The sequence below is a fragment of the Kogia breviceps genome, chromosome 6 (assembly GCF_026419965.1).
Source record: "Kogia breviceps isolate mKogBre1 chromosome 6, mKogBre1 haplotype 1, whole genome shotgun sequence".
Taxonomy (NCBI): domain Eukaryota; kingdom Metazoa; phylum Chordata; class Mammalia; order Artiodactyla; family Physeteridae; genus Kogia; species Kogia breviceps.
The window spans coordinates 27,766,596-27,786,745 of NC_081315.1; the positions used below are offsets into that span (position 1 = coordinate 27,766,596).

General features: G+C 42.2%; 1 protein-coding gene across 3 annotated transcripts in view; it reads right to left on the reverse strand.

Moving 5' to 3' along the window:
• Nucleotides 1-20,150, reverse strand: part of NR3C2 (nuclear receptor subfamily 3 group C member 2) — a 378,984-nt gene that overhangs the window by 11,271 nt on the left and 347,563 nt on the right. The window lies entirely within an intron of this gene.

Consider the following 20,150-nt stretch of genomic DNA (forward strand, 5'->3'; position numbering starts at 1 on the left):
TCACTTCAAGAAACCAGGAGAAAAAAGGGACAAACTATATCCAAAGTTAGCAGAAGGAAGGAAATGACAATGATCAGAATGGAAATAGATGAAATAGAGACCAGAAAAACAATAGGAAAAAAAAATCAATGAAACTAAGAGTTGGGTTTTTTTAAAAGATAAATGAAACTGACAAACCTTTAGGTAGACTAAGAAAAAAAGAGAGAAGACTCAAGTAAAATCAGAAATGAAAGACGAGACATTACAACTGATACTACAGAAATACAAAGGATCATAAGAGACTACTAAGAACAGTAATATGCTAACGAGTCTGGTAACCTGGAAGAGATGGATAAACTCCTAGAAGCACACAACCTGCTCAGACTGAATCAGGAAGAAACAGAAAATCTGAACTAACCAATAACTGGTAAGGAGACTGAATCAGTAATCAAAAATCTCCAAATACAGAAAACCCTGGATCAGCTGGCTTCACTGGCAAATTCTACCAAACCTTTAGAGAAGAATTAATGTCAGTCTTCCTCAAACTTGTCCTAAAAACTGAAGAAGGAATACTTCCAAACTCATTTTACCAGGCTAGCATTACTCTGACACCAAAGCCAAAGAAAAGAAAACTATAAGCCAATATCCCTGATGAATATAGATGCAAAAATTCTCAACAAAAGATTAGCAAATGAAATTCAGCATTACAGTAAAAGGATTATACACCATGACCAAGTGGGATTTATCCCTGGGATGCAAGGATGGTTCAACATAAATAAATACACTACATTAACAGAATTAAAAATAAAAATTATATAATCATCTCAATAAATGCAGAAAAAGCATCTGACAAAATACAACATCCTTGCATGATAAAAACCCTCAACAAATTGGGTATTGAGGGAACATACCTCAATGTAATAAAGGCCATATATGACAAATTCAGGGCTAACATTATACTCAATGGAGAAAGACTGAAAGCTTTTCTTCATTTAATATCCGGAACTAGAGAAGGGTGCCCACTCTCACCTCTCTTAATCAATGTAGTACTGGAAATCCTAGTTAGAACAATTAGTAAAGAAAAAGAAATAAAAGGCATCCAAATCAGGAAAGAATAATAAGTAAAATTACCTCTGTTTGCAGATATGATCTTATATACAGAAAATCCTAAATACAAAGCCCCCCAAATGTTGGAACTAATTAACAAATTCAGTAAAGTTGCAGAGGTCAATCAACATACATAAGTCAGTTGCATTTTTATATATTAACAGTGAAACATATGAAAAAGAAAACTATCCCATTCACAATAGCTTCAAAACAATAAAATACTTAGGAAGAAATTTAACCAAAGAAGTGAAAGACCTTTAATCTTTACAATGAAAACTACAAGACCATGATGAAAGAAGTTGAAGAAGACACAAACAAATGGAAAGACATCCCATGGTCATGAATCAAAGGACAATATTGTTAAAATGTCCATACTACTCAAAACCATGTGCAGATTCAACACAATCCCTATCAAAATTCCAATGGCATTTTTCATAGAAGTAGCAAAAACAATCCTAAAACTTGTATGGAACCACAAAAGGCTTCAAATAGCCAAAGCAATCTTGAGAAAGAAGAAGAGTCAGAGACATCACTCTTCCTGATTTCAAACTTTTCTACAAAACCACAGTAATTAAAACAGTAAGATACTGGCAAATAAATAGATACATAGACTTACAGACCAGAAAGAGAGCCCAGAAATAAACCTCTGCATTTTTGATCAACTAACATTTGACAAGGGAGCCAAGAACGCTCAATGGGGAAAGCATAGTCTCTTCAACAAATGGTGTTGGGAAAACTGGATAACCACATGCAGAAGACTAAAACTGGACTCAAAATGGATTAAAGACTTAAACATAAGACCTGATACTGTAAAAATCATAGAAGAAAACATAAGAAAGAAGTGCCTTGACATGGGTTTGGCAATGATTTTTTAGACATGACACCAAAGTTCAACACGTATGACTACATCAAGCTAAAATGCTTTTGCAGAGCAAAAGAAAAAAAAATGAAAAGGCAAACGACAGAATAGGAGACAGTATCTTCAAACCATATATCAGATAAGGGATTAATATCCAAAATATATTAAAAACTCATATAACTCAATAATAAACAATTTGATTAAACAATGGGCAGAGGGGCTGAATAGACATTTTCCCAAAGAAGACATTCAAATGGCCAACAGGTACATGAAAGGATGCTCTACATCATTAACCAGGGAAATGTAAATCAAAAGCACAACGAAATATCAACTCACTGATATCAGATGATGACACCTGTTAGAATGGCTATCGCCAAGAAGACGAGATATGTGCTAGTGAGGATGTGAAGAAAAGGGGACCCTTGTGCACTGTTGTTGGTGGGAATGCAAAGTGGTTTGGCTACTATGGAAAAACAGTATGGAGGTTCCTCAAAACATTAGAACTAACCTATGCTCCAGCAACTCCACTCCTGGGTATATAGCTGAAGGAAAGGAAAGCAGGATATCAAAGAGATATGTGCACTCTCATATTTACTGCAGCATTATTCACAACAGCCAAGATATGGAAACAACCTAAGTGTCAATGGATGAAGGTGTGATATACACACACACACACACTATTTTTCAGCCATGAGAAAGGAGCAAATTCTGCTATTTGCAACAACACTGATGGACTGTGAGGGCATTATGCTAAGTGAGATAAGTCAGACAGAGAGAGACAAGTATTCTATGATCTCATTTATATGTAGAATCTATAGAAGCCAAACCCTCAAAAACAGAGTAGAAGAATGGTTACCAGGGGACTGGGGGACGTAGGGAGATGTTGTTTGAAGGTACAAACTTGCAACCCGTAGATAAATAAGTCCTAGAGATCTAATGCACACCACAGTGACAACAATACTGCTTTATAAAGTTGCTAACAGACTAGGTCTTAATCGTTCCTACCACAAAAAAGGAATAATTACGTGACATGATAGGTGTTAGCTAATGCTATGGTGGTAATCATTTCGTAATATATAAATGTATCAAAGCAATATGTTGGACATCTTAAACTTACAAAATGTTATGTCAGTTATATCTCAGTAAAAAAAGGTACCTAAATCCAACAACACATAAAAAAAGATCATACACCACGACCAAGTGGGATTCATCCCAGGTTCACAAGGATGGTTCAACATATGCAAATCAATCAATGTGATATCATATCAACAAAAGACTAAAACCACATGATCATCTCAATAGATGCAGAAAATGCATTTGACAAAAGTCAACATCCGTTCATGATAAAAACTCTTACCGAAGTGGGTATAGAGGGAACATACCTCAAGATAATAAAAGCTATTTATGGCAAACCCACAGCCAATGTAATACTCAATGGTGAAAAGCTGAAAGCCTTCATGCTAAATTCTGGAACAAGTCAAGGATGCCCACTCTCACCTCTTCGATTCAACATAGTACTGGAAGTCCTAGCCATAGCAATCAGACAAGAAGAAGAAATAAAAGGTATCCAAATTGGAAGGGAAGAGGTAAAGTTGTCATATGCAGATGATATGATACTATATATAGAAAACCCTGAAGACTCCATACAAAGACTACTAGAACTGATAAACGAATTCAGCAAGGTAGCAGGATACAAAATTAACATTCAGAAGCTGGTTGAATTTCTTTACACCAATAATGAAATATCAGAAAGGAAATGTAAAAAAAAATCCCTTTTAAAATCGCACCCCCAGGGATAAACCTGACCAAGGAGGTGAAAGACTTATACTCTGAGAACTATAAAAACACTGATAAAAAAAACTGAAGATGATTCAGAGAGATGGAAAGAGATCCCATGCTCTTGGATTGGAAGAATTAATATTGTTAAAATGGCCATACTACCCAAAGCAATCCACAGATTTAATGTGATCCCTATCAAATTACCCATGACATTTTTCACAGAACTAGAACAAATAATCCTAAAATTCATGTGGAACCATAAGAGACCCTGAATTGCCAAAGCAATCCTGAAGAAAAAGAAGAAAGCAGGAGGCATAACCCTCCCAGACTTCAGACAATACTAAAGAGCTTCAGTAATTAAAACAGCATGGTATTGGCACAAAAACAGACTTAGGGATCAATGGAACAGAATAGAGAGCCCAGAAATAAACCCACACACCTATGGTCAATTAATTTTTGACAAAGGAGGCAAGAATATACAATGGGAAAAGGTCTCTTCAGCAAGTGGTGTTGGGAAAGTTGGACAGCCGCATGTAAACTGATGAAGTTAGAACACATGCTCTCACCATACACAAAAATAAACTCAAAATGGCTTAAAGACAAACATAAGACAGGACACCATAAATCTCCTAGAAGAGATCACAGGCAAAACATTCTCTGACATAAATCATACCAATGTTTTCTTGGGTCAGTCTCCCAAGGCATAGAAATAAAAACAAAAATAAACAAATGGGACCTAATCAAACTTAGAAGCTTTTGCACAGCAAGCGAAACCATAAACAAAATGAAAAGACAGCCTACAGGCTGATGCAGCCAACAAGGGTCCTTGTTTCCAAAATATGCCAACAGCTCATACAACTCAACAACAAAAAAACAAATAGCCCAATTGAAAAATGGGCAGAAGAACTAAACAGACCTTTCTCCAAAGAAGAAATATAGATAGCCAATAGGCACATGAGAAGATGCTCAACATCACTAATTATTAGAGAAATGAAATCAGAACTACAATGAGGTACCACCTTAAATGTGTCAGAATGGCCATCATTAAAAAGTCTACAAATAACAAATGCTGGTGACGGTGCGGAGAAAAGAGAACCCTCCTACACTGTTGGTGGGAATGTAAGCTGGTGCAGCCACTGTGGAAAACAGTATGGAGGTTCCTCAGAAAACTAAAAATAGAATTACCATAGGATCCAGCAATCCCACTCCTGGGCATATATCCAGATGAAAGTATAATTCAAAAAGATACATGCACCTCTATGTTCATAGCAGCACTATTCACAATAGCCAAGACATGGAAACAATCTAAATGTCCACTGACAGATGAATGGATAAAGAAGATGTGATGTATACATACACAATGGAATACTACTCAGCCATAAAAAAGAATGGGATAATGCCATTCGCAGCAACGTGGAAGCAACTAGAGATTATCACACTAAATGAAGTAGGTCAGAAAGAGGAAGACAAATACCATATGATATCACTTATATGTGGAATCTAAAACATGACACAAATGAACCTATCTCTGAAACAGAATCACGGACATAGAGAACAGACTGGTGGTTGTCAAAGGGGAGGGGGTTGGAGGAGGGGTGGAATGAGAGGTTGGGGTCAGCAGATGTAAGCTTTTATATATAGAATGGATAAACAACAAGGTCCTACTGTATAGCACAGGGAATTATATTCAATATCCTGTGGTAGGACTTCCCTGGTGGTGCAGTGGTTAAGAATCCACCTGCCAATGCAGGGGACACAGGTTTGAGACCTGGTCCGGGAAGATCCCACATGCCGCGGAGCAACTAAGTCCGTGCGCCACAACTACTGAGCCTACGCTTTACAGCCCGTGCACCACAACTACTGAGCCTGCTCTCTAGAGCCCACGAACCACAACTACTGAAGCCCACGCTCTGCAACAAGAGAAGCCACCGCAGTGAGAAGCCTGCGCACCGCAACGAAGAGCAGCCCCAGCTCGCCGCAACTAGAGAAAAGCCTGCATGCAGCAACGAAAACCCAACGCAGCCAAAAATAAATAATTTAATTAAAAAACTATCCTATGATAACCCATAATGGAAAAGAATATTAGAAGAAGAATGTATATATAACTGAATCACTCTGCTGTATAGCAGTAATTAACACATTGTAAATCAACTATACTTCAATTTTAAAAAAAAGGTGCCATCAGAAAAATACCTAAAAAGATTGGATTTTAAACACTCACCAAAAGGGTTTTTTTTGGCCAAAAGCTTGACTGTGAGTACACTCAATGTATCAGCTAAATTCTTGGCCTACAGGAGGCATTTGGGGAACTTAGTAGGGTGTTACAGGGCTCTGAACTACCACCGGCAGCAGCAAAGCTGCCATCTGGAAGGGGTAACTTTTGTTGATTCCTTATTTTAAAAAACTGCTGTCCTCTGCCAAGGGCCAGCCCGCATGGAAGTGGGCATCTGGATTCAAGTGTGTCCCTGAAGCAGGAGACAAGCCTCGATGGGGCTGCTTGCTCATGTGAGCTCTGCCTGCAAATTCTAGGCAAGCGGACCCCCTGCAAGGGTGACTCCAGGCCATAAAATGGGCACCTCTGGCTCTGCTTCCAGAGGCCCAGCTGCCTGACAACGGCAGGGTTGTCCCCTGTGGCCTCAAAGAGCTGGTCCCTGAGTCTAGGCTGGTATGGGCTGGAGCAGCTGGGCCACACCAGGTGCCCAGGAATGGGCTGGCGGCCGGGATGGGAAGCAGGCTGCTCAGCATCTCATGAAAAGCCAAGGGCATTTCTGAACACTCACCCCTGCTCCCCATCCATCAGCATCTGACTGTTATCTGAGGTTACATTTTAATTCGTTCCTCATCACCATTTTTATAATAAATTCAACACCAGTCACTGATCTCTGGTCAGTGATGAATATTCAGTCTTCAAAATACGTTGTTTGGATGCTGTGCTAAGCAAGATGGGTTCAATTTCCTTCTGATTATTTTTTTTTGGTACTTAAATTTATTTAATTTCCACTCTGTTTAAGTTTCCTTGTGTTACAAGCCTCGTTCTAGATTGCGGCTCCGCCTTCTTGTGAATAAGGTCTGTTGTACATGTGAAAAACACAAAGAAAAATGACACAATGCAAAAGCAGAAAGTAGAGCTTAAAGATAAAGGGATAATTAGAACATTGCTGAACAAAGGGAATCTAATGAAAGGGTTATGTGTGAAATGCATTGGCACGTTACTGTATATAGAAGTATGAACTTTTGCTACTTTTGTTTCCAATATTTTCTAGATCCTTCTTGCAAATGTACGCTACATGGAACAACGTAAAAACCGAAACCAATTCATATTTATAAGTTACCAACTTTACTGTCTGGTTACATCAAGATTAAGCAGTTAAATCCTTATTTCAGTCTCTGAAAGAAAAGGAACACTGAGTAACAAGGGGCAGACACCACTGGCTAAGGACCAAAGGCCTCTTCTGATCCAAGCAGGGACACTAGAGACCAAGGTGGCTGAATTTATTCCTTTGATCCTACGATGCCACTGAATGAATCAGGGGTTGGCAAAGTCTGGCCTCCAGGGCAAATCTGACCTAATAATGGTGTTTGTAAGTCTTTTCATTTTGTTTTTTACACTTTTAAGTGGTTGCAAAAAAATCTAAAGAATATGTTGTGACAGATGAAAATTATATGAGAAAGTTTTACTGGAACCCAGCCATGCTCATTCATTTAGATATTATCTGTGGCTGCTTTCAGGCTACAGTGACAGAGCTGAGTAGCTGTGGCAAAGACCATGCGACCCACAAGGCCTACAGCATTTACTACCTGGTCCTTTATGGAAACAGTTTGCTGGCCCTGGATTGGAAGGCACCCCAGGGATTCAGTAACAGCCTTGGGAGAATAGGTTTTGGTTGTTTGCTAAAATAAATAAAACAAGTATAAGATGTTTCCTGATTTTAGAAATATTAAATGTGGGCAAAAAAAAGTGTATGAATCAAGTTATATGGTGGTGGCCAGATCTGGTGTTCCAAATATTATACAGATTCTTCAAGGCTTTAAGAAATGCTTTAGAGGGCTTCCCTGGTGGTGCAGTGGTTAAGAATCCACCTGCCAATGCAGGGGACACGGGTTCGAGCCCTGGTCCGGGAAGATCCCACATGCCTCGGAGCAACTAAGCCCGTGCGCCACAACTACTGAGCCCTCGTGCCACAACTACTGAAGCCCGCGTGCCTAGAGCCTGTCCTCTGCAACAAGAGAAGCCACTGCAATGAGAAGCCCGTGCACCGCAACGAAAACCCAAGCAGCCAAAAATAAATAAATAAATTTTTTTTAAAAAAGGCTTTAGAAAGAATCCTTGTCCATAAAGGGGTTGAACTAGGGAACCGAAGACATTGCCCAGCTTAAAGGATCCAGAATTTGTCACTTAAATGGAGGGCTCCCACCACTCGTGTCTTCCATTTTTGGCCTTTGAACCTACAGTCACTGCGGGTCACACACATTTACAGTTGATTCCCATTGTTCGCGGTACTTATGTTCTATAAAGTCATTGCCAAGAGTGAGTTAGCGAATACAGAACCTCTGCTCCTAGGGATATAGAGGGTTAGGTTCCCACGAGCTACTGGTCACAACATTTTCATCAAACAAGCGATACGTAACCTTGTTTTACGTGTGTTTCTGTTTAAAGACACCTTATTCCCATGTGTGTTGCTGATTCCTTCACACTGAACTCACGGCCAACAGCATTATTATAACTCATGCCCGAATGAAACTTATTTTCTCCGTAAGTCACATCACAGCCTCCTTGTGCTGAAAAGCACAAGACAGTGTGTGAGCAGTACATCTGGGGACAATTTTAAGCAGCAAAATCACCAACAAAAATGCACAAAAACCCCAAAAGTGACACTAAATAGTCCACCAAAAGGACACTTATTTACTGTACTGCGAAACCATATACAATTTCTAGTCCCATGAACCATGACCGTGATAAATTAAATCGATCCATTGGCATCTTCCCAGCCTTTTCAATCTCAGTCATTTAAAATGATTTTAGTTTTAAGGTTCCTTTACAGTGCACTGGTGTCTCTTGTTCTCTTCAGTCCTCACGCCCTGCTCCAATGAAGCTTTCTGCCTTTCCTACCCCTGCTTCTTCCATAGACACATGTGCACCGTGCACCACGGGCTGCAAACTGCTCTTCACACTCAGCATCTCCTCTGATCAACAGGATCTTAAAAAGATTATATTATGCCCGGGAGAGGCGGCATTGTTTGTGGGGCTCAGGGCCAAATGAAAACTTGGGGCCCCTTGTTCAAAGTTTGCTAAGAATTTCAAGATGGTGACAGCAGACCATTAAGCCAAGAGGGGGGCCCTTTTATGTGCGGGGCCCCCGAAGTGCCAGCTAAGCTACTAGGAGCCATAGGGCTGACCAGGTGCAGGGCTGGCTCTGCACTCCCATCCTCCACAGGGGCTTCTCTCCCCTCTGCTCCTGCCTTCCGGGCCTGCCTCGCTCATGAACCAGGGAAAATGCACTTAATCACTCCCTGGCTTAATTCTTTTCTGTATAAAAAGGGTAAAAAGAAATGAGTAAGTATTACTATTATTCCCTTTTTATAGAGAAAGGAATTAAGATGAGGTGATGAAGTGTAAATAGTAGTATTTACTCATCCTTCCCTCATGGAGATATTAGAAGGCTTTAATGCTAGGACTTAGGAAGAAAGGCACTAGGTAAATCCCAGGCATTATATAGTTATTTTAATGGTAAGAAGAGGGATTTAGGCTGCCTAAGAGGGGGGGATTTATAGACACAGGTGTTAGACAATGAGATAGTTTTCCAAAATCTTCCTTAGACAGATTTCAGATTGGGAAGACACCTGTTTGTCAGATGTGATTTTCTATGAGCACGGCTTCCTGGACCCTCAGTGGATCTTTCTATCTGATGCTTTTTTTCCCCAGAAAGCTCACCCTATGGCATCATAAATCTCACGGGGTCAGGTGGAAATGGAATGCACAATTCCCTTAACCCCCCTGAAAAAGGCAAGGTCCAAGTTTCTCCCCGGCATCCTTACAGGACTTTCTTTTCTTACAGATTTTCAAAACTAGCTGTGAACAATGGCACCTGTTCTGTGGGTATACTTATGAAACTTACGAAATGAATAACGAAGTCAAAGGAGTGGTTATCATAAGAAAAAATGCTTCTTCCCCTCTCTTTAAATAAATTGGGATCAGACATAATCTTTAATTTTGTCAGTTAAGGATTAAAAGGAACAAACTACTGTCTGTTATCATTGTAAGTTCATAAGAGAAAGATTTTTGACACCAAGACAAAACCCATGGAATGGGAGAAAATATTTGCAAATCATATATTGGATAAGGGGTTAAAATTCAGAATATATAAAGAACACCTACAACTCAACAAAAAAAAACCCCACCCATTTTAAAAAATGGGTAAAGAAGAAACTGGACGATTCTCCAAAGAAGACATACGAATGGCCAATAGGCACACTGAAAGATGTTCAGTATCACTAATCATTAGGGAAATGCAAACCAATACCACAATGAGATACTACTTTAAAACCTGTTAGGATGGCCACTATCAAAAAAAAAAAAAAAACCCAGCAAATAACAAGTGTTGGTGAGACTGTAACCCTTGTGCCCTGTTAGTGGGAAGGTAAAAATAACTGGAAAACAGTTTGGTGGTTCCTCAAAGAATTTAACATAGAATTATCATGTGACCTAGGAATTCTATTTCTAGGAATATACCCCCCAAATTGAACGTAGGGTCTCAAAGAGATATCTGCACACCCATGTCCACAGCAACATTATTCCCAATAGCCAAGAAGTAAAGCAAGCCAAGTGTCTGTTGGCAGATGAATGGATAAACAAAATGTAGTCTGTACATATAGTGGATTATGATTTACCTTGAAATGGAAGGAAATTCTGACACATGCTACAACACGGATGGCAATGGAGGATATCACACTAAGTGAAACAGGCCAGTCTCAAAAGACAAATACTGTATGAGTCCACATAGATGAGGTACCTAGAGCAGTCAGATTCAGAGACAGGAAGCAGAATGGTGGCTGTTCTGGTGCGGGGAGGGGGAAGCAGGAGTTCACAGGGATAGAGTTTCAGTTTTGCAACATGAAGAGGTCTGGAAATTGGGTGCATAACAATGTGAATAGACTTAACACTACTGAACTGTACAGTTAGAAATGGTTAAAGTAGTAAATTTTGTTTGTGTATTTTACCACAATTTAAAAAGATAAAAAGAAATGACAAGCCCCTGTTCTGAAGTTTGTTTCCTCATTTCTCTCAAGTCAAATACAACTGCCTCTTAGAATGTGGCCGGGTGATTGATCAGCAGTTGGTAAAGCATTGTCTTAAAGAGTCTAAACATTAGCCACTGAAAATATCTAAACGTTTGAAATCAACCTTTGCCAAGGAGGTAAGGAAATAACCCAGGTTTTGCATTAAGTCAGCTGCAGAAAACCATGAGCAAACACAAAAGACCAAAGGAGATAATGTTCTGCAGCTGCAAGTGGAAATTAACTGTTCTTGTAACTACGGTGTGATGTGAAGGTGATGGGTGAGAAAGGACTCAGGACCGACATTACTGATAAAATCATGACCTGATGCACAAGACCAGCTCTGAAGCATCATGGCTGCCTTTGATGATGAAATCTCATATCTGTATCTGTAGCTCTTCAATGCTAAACACTCACATCCATCCATCCATTCACCTACCCATCTATCTACCTACCTACCTATGTGTCTGCCTGCCTGCCTATCTATCTATCTGTCTATCATTTATCTATAAATAGTACATATACATGTATTAATATATAGTAGGTTATATATGTATATAATATATAATAAAGCTTTCACTAATTCAGAACTACTCATACACGGGTCTAGGTCCATAACAAAGTTTGTTTGGGGGTTATTTATAAAGATAGAGTTTGCTAATCTACTGTGATTTCTTCACCGTATCTAAACACATAAACACAAAACTTTGCAAGTTCGCTCAACCACATTCAAAATGCTCCTTTTACATACCTGCCATCACATCACAGAAAGACTTACAGTTCTATTTTATTAAAGGAGTTTTACTAAAAGGCTTTACCAGACAACACCTTGACCTTTTTAAAGCTTCCCGCGGCCCCTGTTGGCTTTGAGGCTTCCGACAGAGTTACTGGAAACCTAGGTGAATCAATCAGCTCTTCCTCACAAAAACCTCCTCGTTGCTATGGCGACTGAAGTTTTCAGACTGTCTGCGAACTGACCTGTCTGCAGCCTCTGCCCCAACGTTTGCACAGGGGGGACACACGCTTTCCTGGCTTGTCCCCCGTGTCCCTCTTTTTGCCTTCTTATCTCACCTCAGCGGCAGCTCCTGCCCAGACTCTCTGCAGGCGCCTCCCTGGTTTTGGTCCCTTGGTGGTTCTCTTCCTCTGGGCTCGGTTCTGTCCACCGTACGGCCACACTGATGTCCAGGCAGTTCTGTCGACACCCCTGGGCTTCAGTGACCACCACGTGCTGTACCTCCTCAGGTAGTATCAGCACTTTGCTTCCTCCTCCTCATCTCCATGGAGCCCTGAGCTCGCCTGACATTTCCCCAGGGACTCCTCAGGGCACCTCAAGTCACTACATCCCAAACACGCTTACCTTCTCCACTCACAAAGCTCCTCCCCTGCATCCCCTCGCCCAGTGCTGGGGCCACTCCATCCACCAACCTACGTCCGAATCCTGGGGGTCACCTTAGATCCGCTCCCTCCTCTCTCTCAACCTCTCCGTCCTATCCACCACCAAGAACCATCCATTCCACCACCTGAATATGTACCAGGTGCCCCTGCCCCTGCTGTAACTTAGCCCCCAGCCCCCATCTCTTACCTGGACCACTGCACCAGCATCCTAACTGGCCCTCTGCTCTTCTTCTAATAGACTCTCTAGATCAGTACTGTCAATACGACCGTCTGCCCTGCCCAAGATGATGGCAACTGGCCGCATGTGGCTGCTTGAGCCCTCGAAATGTGGCTAGTGTGACAGGGGAACTCACTTTTCAATGTAACTAAATTTACGTGTCAAGAGCCACACATGGCCCGTGGTTGCCACATTGGAAGCAGCGGCGCTAGGCTCTACAGACGTGCTCAGAACCTCTCAATGGCTCCCTCAGCGTGGTTTACAGGTCCTTTCATTGTCTCCATCCCTATTTTTCTCCATTCCTTGGATACAATGAAAGTCCCCATTTCTCAAAATCACCACGCACCCTTCTCCTTTGGCACGGCAACTCCTTTGGTTTCGGTGAGCTTCCCTCTGTCTGTCTGGTCAACTCCTACTTTGCCTCTGGGGCTTCCATCATCTGCTGCCCTGGCCCACCTCCACCCTGCCACTTCACCCTCCGGATACCCGCCCCCACCCCGCCGCCCTGGCCCGTGGGCTTTCCAGTCCGCCTCGAGCACCCAGCACGCTGCCTTCTAATTCCCAGTTTACCTGTCTACTCTATTCCCCCATCAGACCGCACACTCGGAGGGCAGGGGCCGAGCCTCCTTGGCTGCTGCTGTATCCTCGGCACCGGCACAGGGCCTGGCCCGGCGGTGTCTGCCCGCCCCGGGCTCTTTGACGCTGTCTTTCACAAATGATTTTTTTGGTGTGACACCAAAAGCACAAGTGACAGAGGCAAAGCTCAATGAGTACGACTACATCAAGCAACAGCCTCCTGGGGCATCTACAGGGGAGCCTGGAGGAACACAGCTGTGATCCGCAACACAACTGAGCAGCAGTGACCTTAACTGTGAACGTGGTGAACAAAGGAGGTACAACAGGCAAGGACACCCTTTGTATCTACAGGCAGGTGCATCTTCCAGCTGGGCTCTGTGGCCCCAGCTACCAGCGCATGAAACACACCAGTCCTGGCACTGCCTAGACCTTTTCGCACCACACCCAAAGTCACCCTTTCCCTATTTATCCACAATGCTGAAAAAACAGAACATTCGGACCTATTTTTTTTTCCCATTTTCCCCCATTTTTATTTTTAAATATATTTGATGCATTTTTTTCAGTTATGCAGACATAAAAAAATTTTTTTAGATGAAAATAAGCATTCATTGGCACAATTCACCCAGGGCAATGCAGCCTGAACTCTGCTGTACTCTTGAAGTGAGAAATTTGTAGAGGCAAATGCAAAAATAGGGCTGCAGAGAGAGACGCCGGGAACCATTAATACCTGTCCCATTGGTTTCAGCAACTAGACAAAGAGTAAGATCTGCCCGGTCAATTACTCGATTAATTTGAAATCTTTACCTATGAAGATTTCTTTTCCCCGGAAGAGTGGGTCTTTGCCCCTCCCTCGTGCTCTGGAAGATAAGGCTTTGCTCACTTCCGCTGACTCTGGCGATAAGCAAATCTGCCTTTATTTAGAATCTTTCTTAGTCATGGTCTCCTCAAAGAAGAAGGCCATGTAATACCGCTAAACGATCATACCACAGGGGCAAAGGTTTTCATTCACCAACATCCATCTTTCCTGATGGTGACCTCACAGCAATCTGCCCTCGTCTCCATTACCAAACACCTTCCATCCCATCTGTGAATCTGAAAGTGTCTCAAGCACACCCAACACGTTCTAGCAACACCAGCCTCCTCTGGTAAGCGGCAGGACACGTAGAGCACCAGGACTGGAGGTGCCTCAGAAAGGCTTCTATACTGACCTCGGTCTATGTGATTCGCGACTAGGTGACTGCCCCGCCCTGTAGAATGGCCTTTCCTGCTCATGTCCCTGCTTGGTCTTGCCAACTTTACACTGTCACCCCCTTGAAGGCTCTGCCATGTGCTTGTCTGAGTGTCTCTGTGCTGAAAGTAAACTAAAACTGCCTGATGGATGATATGCTCTTCGGTGGTGCAGAGACAGGGTTTTGGTAAACTCACAGTCTTGGAAAAGGGGAAGCGGAGGGGCAAATATTTGTTCGGTGCCTGTTACCGTGTGGATTCCTCAGTACCTGTGTTATTTCATGTGCTTCTAAAACTTTCCTACAAGATGGGTAGGAAATTATTATTATTCCCATAATAATAATAATAATTATGATTCCCATTTTACAGTTGAAAAAATGGAGGGCCAAAAATTTAGGCCAAGTGCCAAGTTTACTGATAGAAACGTTGGCGGAGCAGCTGAGGCCATGCTCTATCTGCTGTCTCCAGTGGTCACAATTCTGTGGCAGACTCCTACGTGGGCCTTGGAACTTTTCTCGAGGAGATTACTGACTGTAATGACGTGAAACAGAATCAGACGTGAAAGCAGCAGACAGCCCAAATGGTGGATCCACCCAGCCTGGGGGCTGGCATGCTTCAGTGTGCGGGAGGAAATAGATCAGCATCGCTCTGAAAACCACCTCGAGCGTGGTCATGATGGAAACTGCCACTATCAGTGCCTGATGCAAAAGCACCCACTCGTTAAATGAGCAATGGGGATCTCAGAATAATTTGTTAATAGATCCAGCTGCTTGCAGCGATGTCTCTTTTGTTGATGATCATGAAACTGAAACGTAATGCCCTCTCCACGGAAAGCAGGGAGTCTCCCAGTGTGCACTAAGGGAGGTACTGTAGCACCAGACGTTCTGCTCCCATCTCGTCTGCATCCCCCCTCGCAGAAGGGAAGCTCGGCTCCTAGAGCCTGGCTGGAGGAGAGCCACCTGGGCTGTGCAGCCTTCCCTCTGCAACCACGGAAAGCGATCACTCAGCAACAGGACCCTCTGGTCATGCGGAGGGACTTGTCGGTACCTGCCCAGGCAATGGGTAGGTTCTTAGCCGGGTTTAATGATCATTGGCAGAGACGAAAGCCCTCCCCACCAAAGAGGGCTCAGCTTATGGTGAGGCAGACCCAACATTTGCTTTTGGGAACTGCTGAACGTGCATGACATTTTAATATAACGCCAGGTTCACTGACTTCAAGATGTAACCCCATGCCTCACAAAAACAACACATTCCAGAAGATGCCAGGGAAGAGCCAAATGAGTCTGGAGAGCCGGAGAGCAGTGCAGCTATTTTCAATATACTCGTTTTCTGATCTCCAGAGGCGCAGCCCAGCCTGAAACACAGCAGCTATGCTCAGCCTGAAGCCCTCCTGCATCACGTGGGTGGTATAGAGAGTGCCATTTAGTTAAGAGGGTTCCAAGCTGCCACTGGCTACCTAAGAACCTTGAGAAATCACTCTCTGGACCTCTGTCTCTTATTCTACAAAAGAAAGATTCTCTGAGATGCCCCTACCCTGACACTGGAAGCCTTCCATGACCCCTGCCCAGCACAGCTGGCTCCTAGACCTTCTCGACAAGCCTTTCCAGCAACTCAGAATAAACATCAGTGAGCCCATGACTCATGGTGACTCATCTCTACAGAGCTCCCGGCCTGCCACCCTGTATAGTGCTGTCTGGTGGTCCTGAGCAGGCAGAAAGCCCCCCATGGCCAGGTTTGGGTCTCTCCCGCTAGTGCCCTGCCTGGTGCTTTTAGACACTAATGTATTTGCTGAATGAGATGAACCTCTTCCTCTATCAGAGCAAGTGGGATTCCTAAGGACAGGAATGGGAATAATGAGAATAATACCCAGCTTATAGGGGGTTTTTAGAACTGCATGAAATAACACAGGTACTGAGGCATCCAAACAAGTGTTCACCCCTCAGCTTCCCCTTTTAAATGGGATGAACCTCTTCCTCCATCAGGGGGAGTGGAATTCCTAACGACGGGCAGTCTGTTCCTACTTGCACCTCTGGTCCTAGAACACGGCAGGGGCTCACAGTCACATGAATGAATGAACATGCGGGTGCTCTCACAGGCCCCACTGCCCCTAGTTACCTCTGCCTTGCATTACACTCTAGCTGTCTCTCTAGAATCTAAGCAATCTGAGGGTTGGGTTGGTGTCCCATGTTTATTTTGTATTCTCTGCAGTCCTGTCAATTTTGCTAGGCATGAGGTACTCTGTAGGCTAGTGGGTACGTGGAAATGAAGCCTGTTACAACAGTATAACCTTGAAACTAGTTAACAGAGAAAGGGCAATTGTTTTGCCTCTAGGAAACACTAACATCATCCATTAATGTTTACCAGCTGTTCTACACACCGATAGTAACATAAATAGTCCTTGGTCTCCATGAATGAGTAGAAGTTACCAATAAATTCATTAGAAATGTGCCTCTTACACTCACAGGAAATTAACTGCCATTCATAGTAATACCTAGAAAGTGACTAGTAATTCTCTATTCTCTCTAGAAGAATAAGGAATCTATAGGCTTTACATATAACGCCCATTTACAGTGCAAAAATACACCTATCCCGAGAAGCCTGGCTACAGCTGCTTTCTTTGAATCTTTTTTGGGGGGAAGATTGATGTTTGGAGGGCTTGTGATTCATTAAAGTTGCTGACCAGTACAAATACTTAACTGCCAACCCGTTCTTTCAGAGAATGTTCCTTCCACTCACCTTGGCAGTGCTCTGCCAACCCATGTGTGCACCAAGTGGGAGAAAACCATGCATCACGAGAGCTGTGTACACGTGTCCCCAGATCTATGGATGTGTGTCCCGAGGGCTGGCGTACTATGCACGCTATTTAAGCAGAACTTTGATTTACATGCACAGGGTTTCTGTTTGTGTGACCCTTAGGAACACACACTCTTTTTCCACAAGGTGACCAGAACGAGGCTCTGAGTACAGAGCCAGTCCTTCTGTAGCTCTTTGTTCCCTGGAAGAAAATTCTACAAATGGTGACTCTCTTATTTACTCTAATGAAAAAGCTGTAGGCAGTCTCAAGTCTGAGTAAGCGTGAATGTTAGAAAGGTCCCTCTAGACTTACAATGCATTTTTCAATGTTCTGTCTGGGATGGGAATATAAATAGAGCATTCAAGATGCTTCTGTTAGGCTACTTCTAAGGGCAAACATTTTTGATTGTTTAAAATAAAGGTTTTAGAATTAAAGTGGTTCCAGTGATTCCCAAAAGAATGTTCTCCTACTAGGCAAAGTGGAGTAAGGTGGATTGGATTTACCCTTCCACCAGAAATAACCAAAAATACTCAGAAAAAAAATACATGAAGAAAAGGTTTTTGAGACACTACATATCACTTAATGAAGGACAATGATCTCTAGAAGAAAATGGAAGAGAAAAGCTTTGTGACATTGGCTTAGACAAGAAATTCTTAGCTACAGCCAAAAACATGATTCATAAAAGAGAAAATAATCAATTGGACTTTATTAGAATTCAAAATCCCTGCTCTGCAAAAGACACTGTTAAGAGAATGAAAAGATAAACCACGGCCTGGGAGAAAATACTTGCAAGTCATATATCTTATAAAGGAATTGTATCTAGAATATATAAAGGAGTCTCAAAACTCAACAATCTAATTACAAATGAACAATCCAGTTTTTTAAAATGAGCAAAAGAGGTGAACAGATACTTCAGCAAAGATGGTGAATAAGCACAAGAAAAGAGCATTAATCATGAGGGAAATGCAAACTAAGACCACAGGGAGACATCGCCACACAGCTATTAGAATGGCTAAAACTAAAAAGGCTAATGACACTGAGTGTTAGCAAGGATGTGGGACAATTTGAACTCACACACACTTCTCGAGGGAATGCACAATTGTCCAGTGACTCTGGAAGACAGCTTGGCGATCTCAACGAAAACATACCTACCATATGACCCGGTCTTCTAGCTGCTAGCTATTGACTCAAGAAAAAGGAAGCAATGTCCACACAAAGACGTATACAAGATGTTCAGTGCAACTTTATCTGTTAGTAGCGCCCAACCTGGAAACAACCCAAATGTCCATCAATAGGTGATAGGACTGCTGAACTGTGAAATATCTTTACGATGGGACGCTAGTCAGCAATAAGTAGAAATGAAGTACTGATATATGGCAACAGCATGGATGAATCCCCAAATAATTATGCCAAGTGAAGGTTGCCAGCTACCAAAGACTATCTACTGCATAATTCCATGTATATGAGACACTAGCATATATGAACTAATCTACATTGCCAGAAAGCAATATGGAAAGCACGTGGGGGGTAGTAGGTAGCAGGAAAGGTTATGGATAAACAACAAGATCCTACTGTATAGAATAGGGAACTATATTCAATATCCTATGATAAGCCATAATGGAAAAGAATATGAAAAAGGATATGTATATTTGTATAACTGAATCACTTTGCTGTACAGCAGAAATTAACACAACACTGTAAATCAACTATACTTCAATTTAAAAAAAGGCACAAGGAAACTTCTGGAGTGATGGATATGTTTGCTGTCTTGACTGCGATGATAGTTTCATGGGTGTCATGGGTGTAGACACATGTCAAACTTCTCAAATGGTATGAGCTAAGTATGTTTGGTTTATTTTGTATCAATTATACCATAATAAAAAAAAATACTAAAAAGACATTGATTTGCCTTGGGGGGTTTTGCAGCAAGGCATCATTTATGATTTAGCCATTTGGCAACTGTTCATTGAGTTCCTATCTTGTGCCAAGCACTGTGCTGCACTAAAAACAAGCCAGCAGGACAGTCTGACTCCTTGACCACTAGTGCAGCCTCGGAGGGTTTCCACTGTCCTACTGTGCTTAAGGCACAGAGATCCGGAGAAAGGCTGTGGATAAACAAGTTTTACCTTCTATTGTCAGTCTCATGTGTAAATTGCTTCAAAATGTGTCATCTCTGTGATACAATTACACACTCATTTTGAAACTGTGCTTGTGCCTGCCCAATCATTTGCACAAATAACGGAATTCATCAAGAAAGAATCACACCTCCTGTTCCTCCTCCCCTACCCCAGCTCCACTAAGAAGGACTTTCGAGAAAACCAACAGGAGCGAGTAACTGTGCTCCTTGCTCCCCGGTAGATGATCCTGACCCACGGTCCAGTTTCCTTTACTTCCTCTTGTGAGGGTTGTGGATAGCATCGTTTGCCGTGTTCCCCAAAGTCCTGTAGACCATCATTTCTTATCCCTGAGATTTTCTATTAAACCATGCTTTTAGGCCATGAACAATTAGCAAAACTCTCTATCGCTCTATTCACCTTGTGGAAATTTGACTCTTATTGTCTGAAACGTTCAGAGAAAGCAAAGGCCAACGTGATACGCAAAGGGTCTTCAGTGTAAAAACCCCGGAAAGTGACATTCTTTTATCAGCCAACCCACAAGGCCATACCATTCCACTGGCATAAACAAATCTCTGAAGGATGAACCACTACTTCAGTAGTAATACCATTATAATATTGGTCATCAAGCCTGTCAACATCGTCCTTAACAATACAGAAGTACTTGAAAAGGGGTTTCTTACCCAAATTACATGGGCTGAACTTGGGCAATAAATTTTCCAAAAGAAAGTAGGGAAATCTTCCAAATATAAAAAAGCTAAATTAGCATGACCGTGTATAACTGTTTTTGAGCCAGAACTAGAGAAACTGCTTGCAAAATGAAACAAG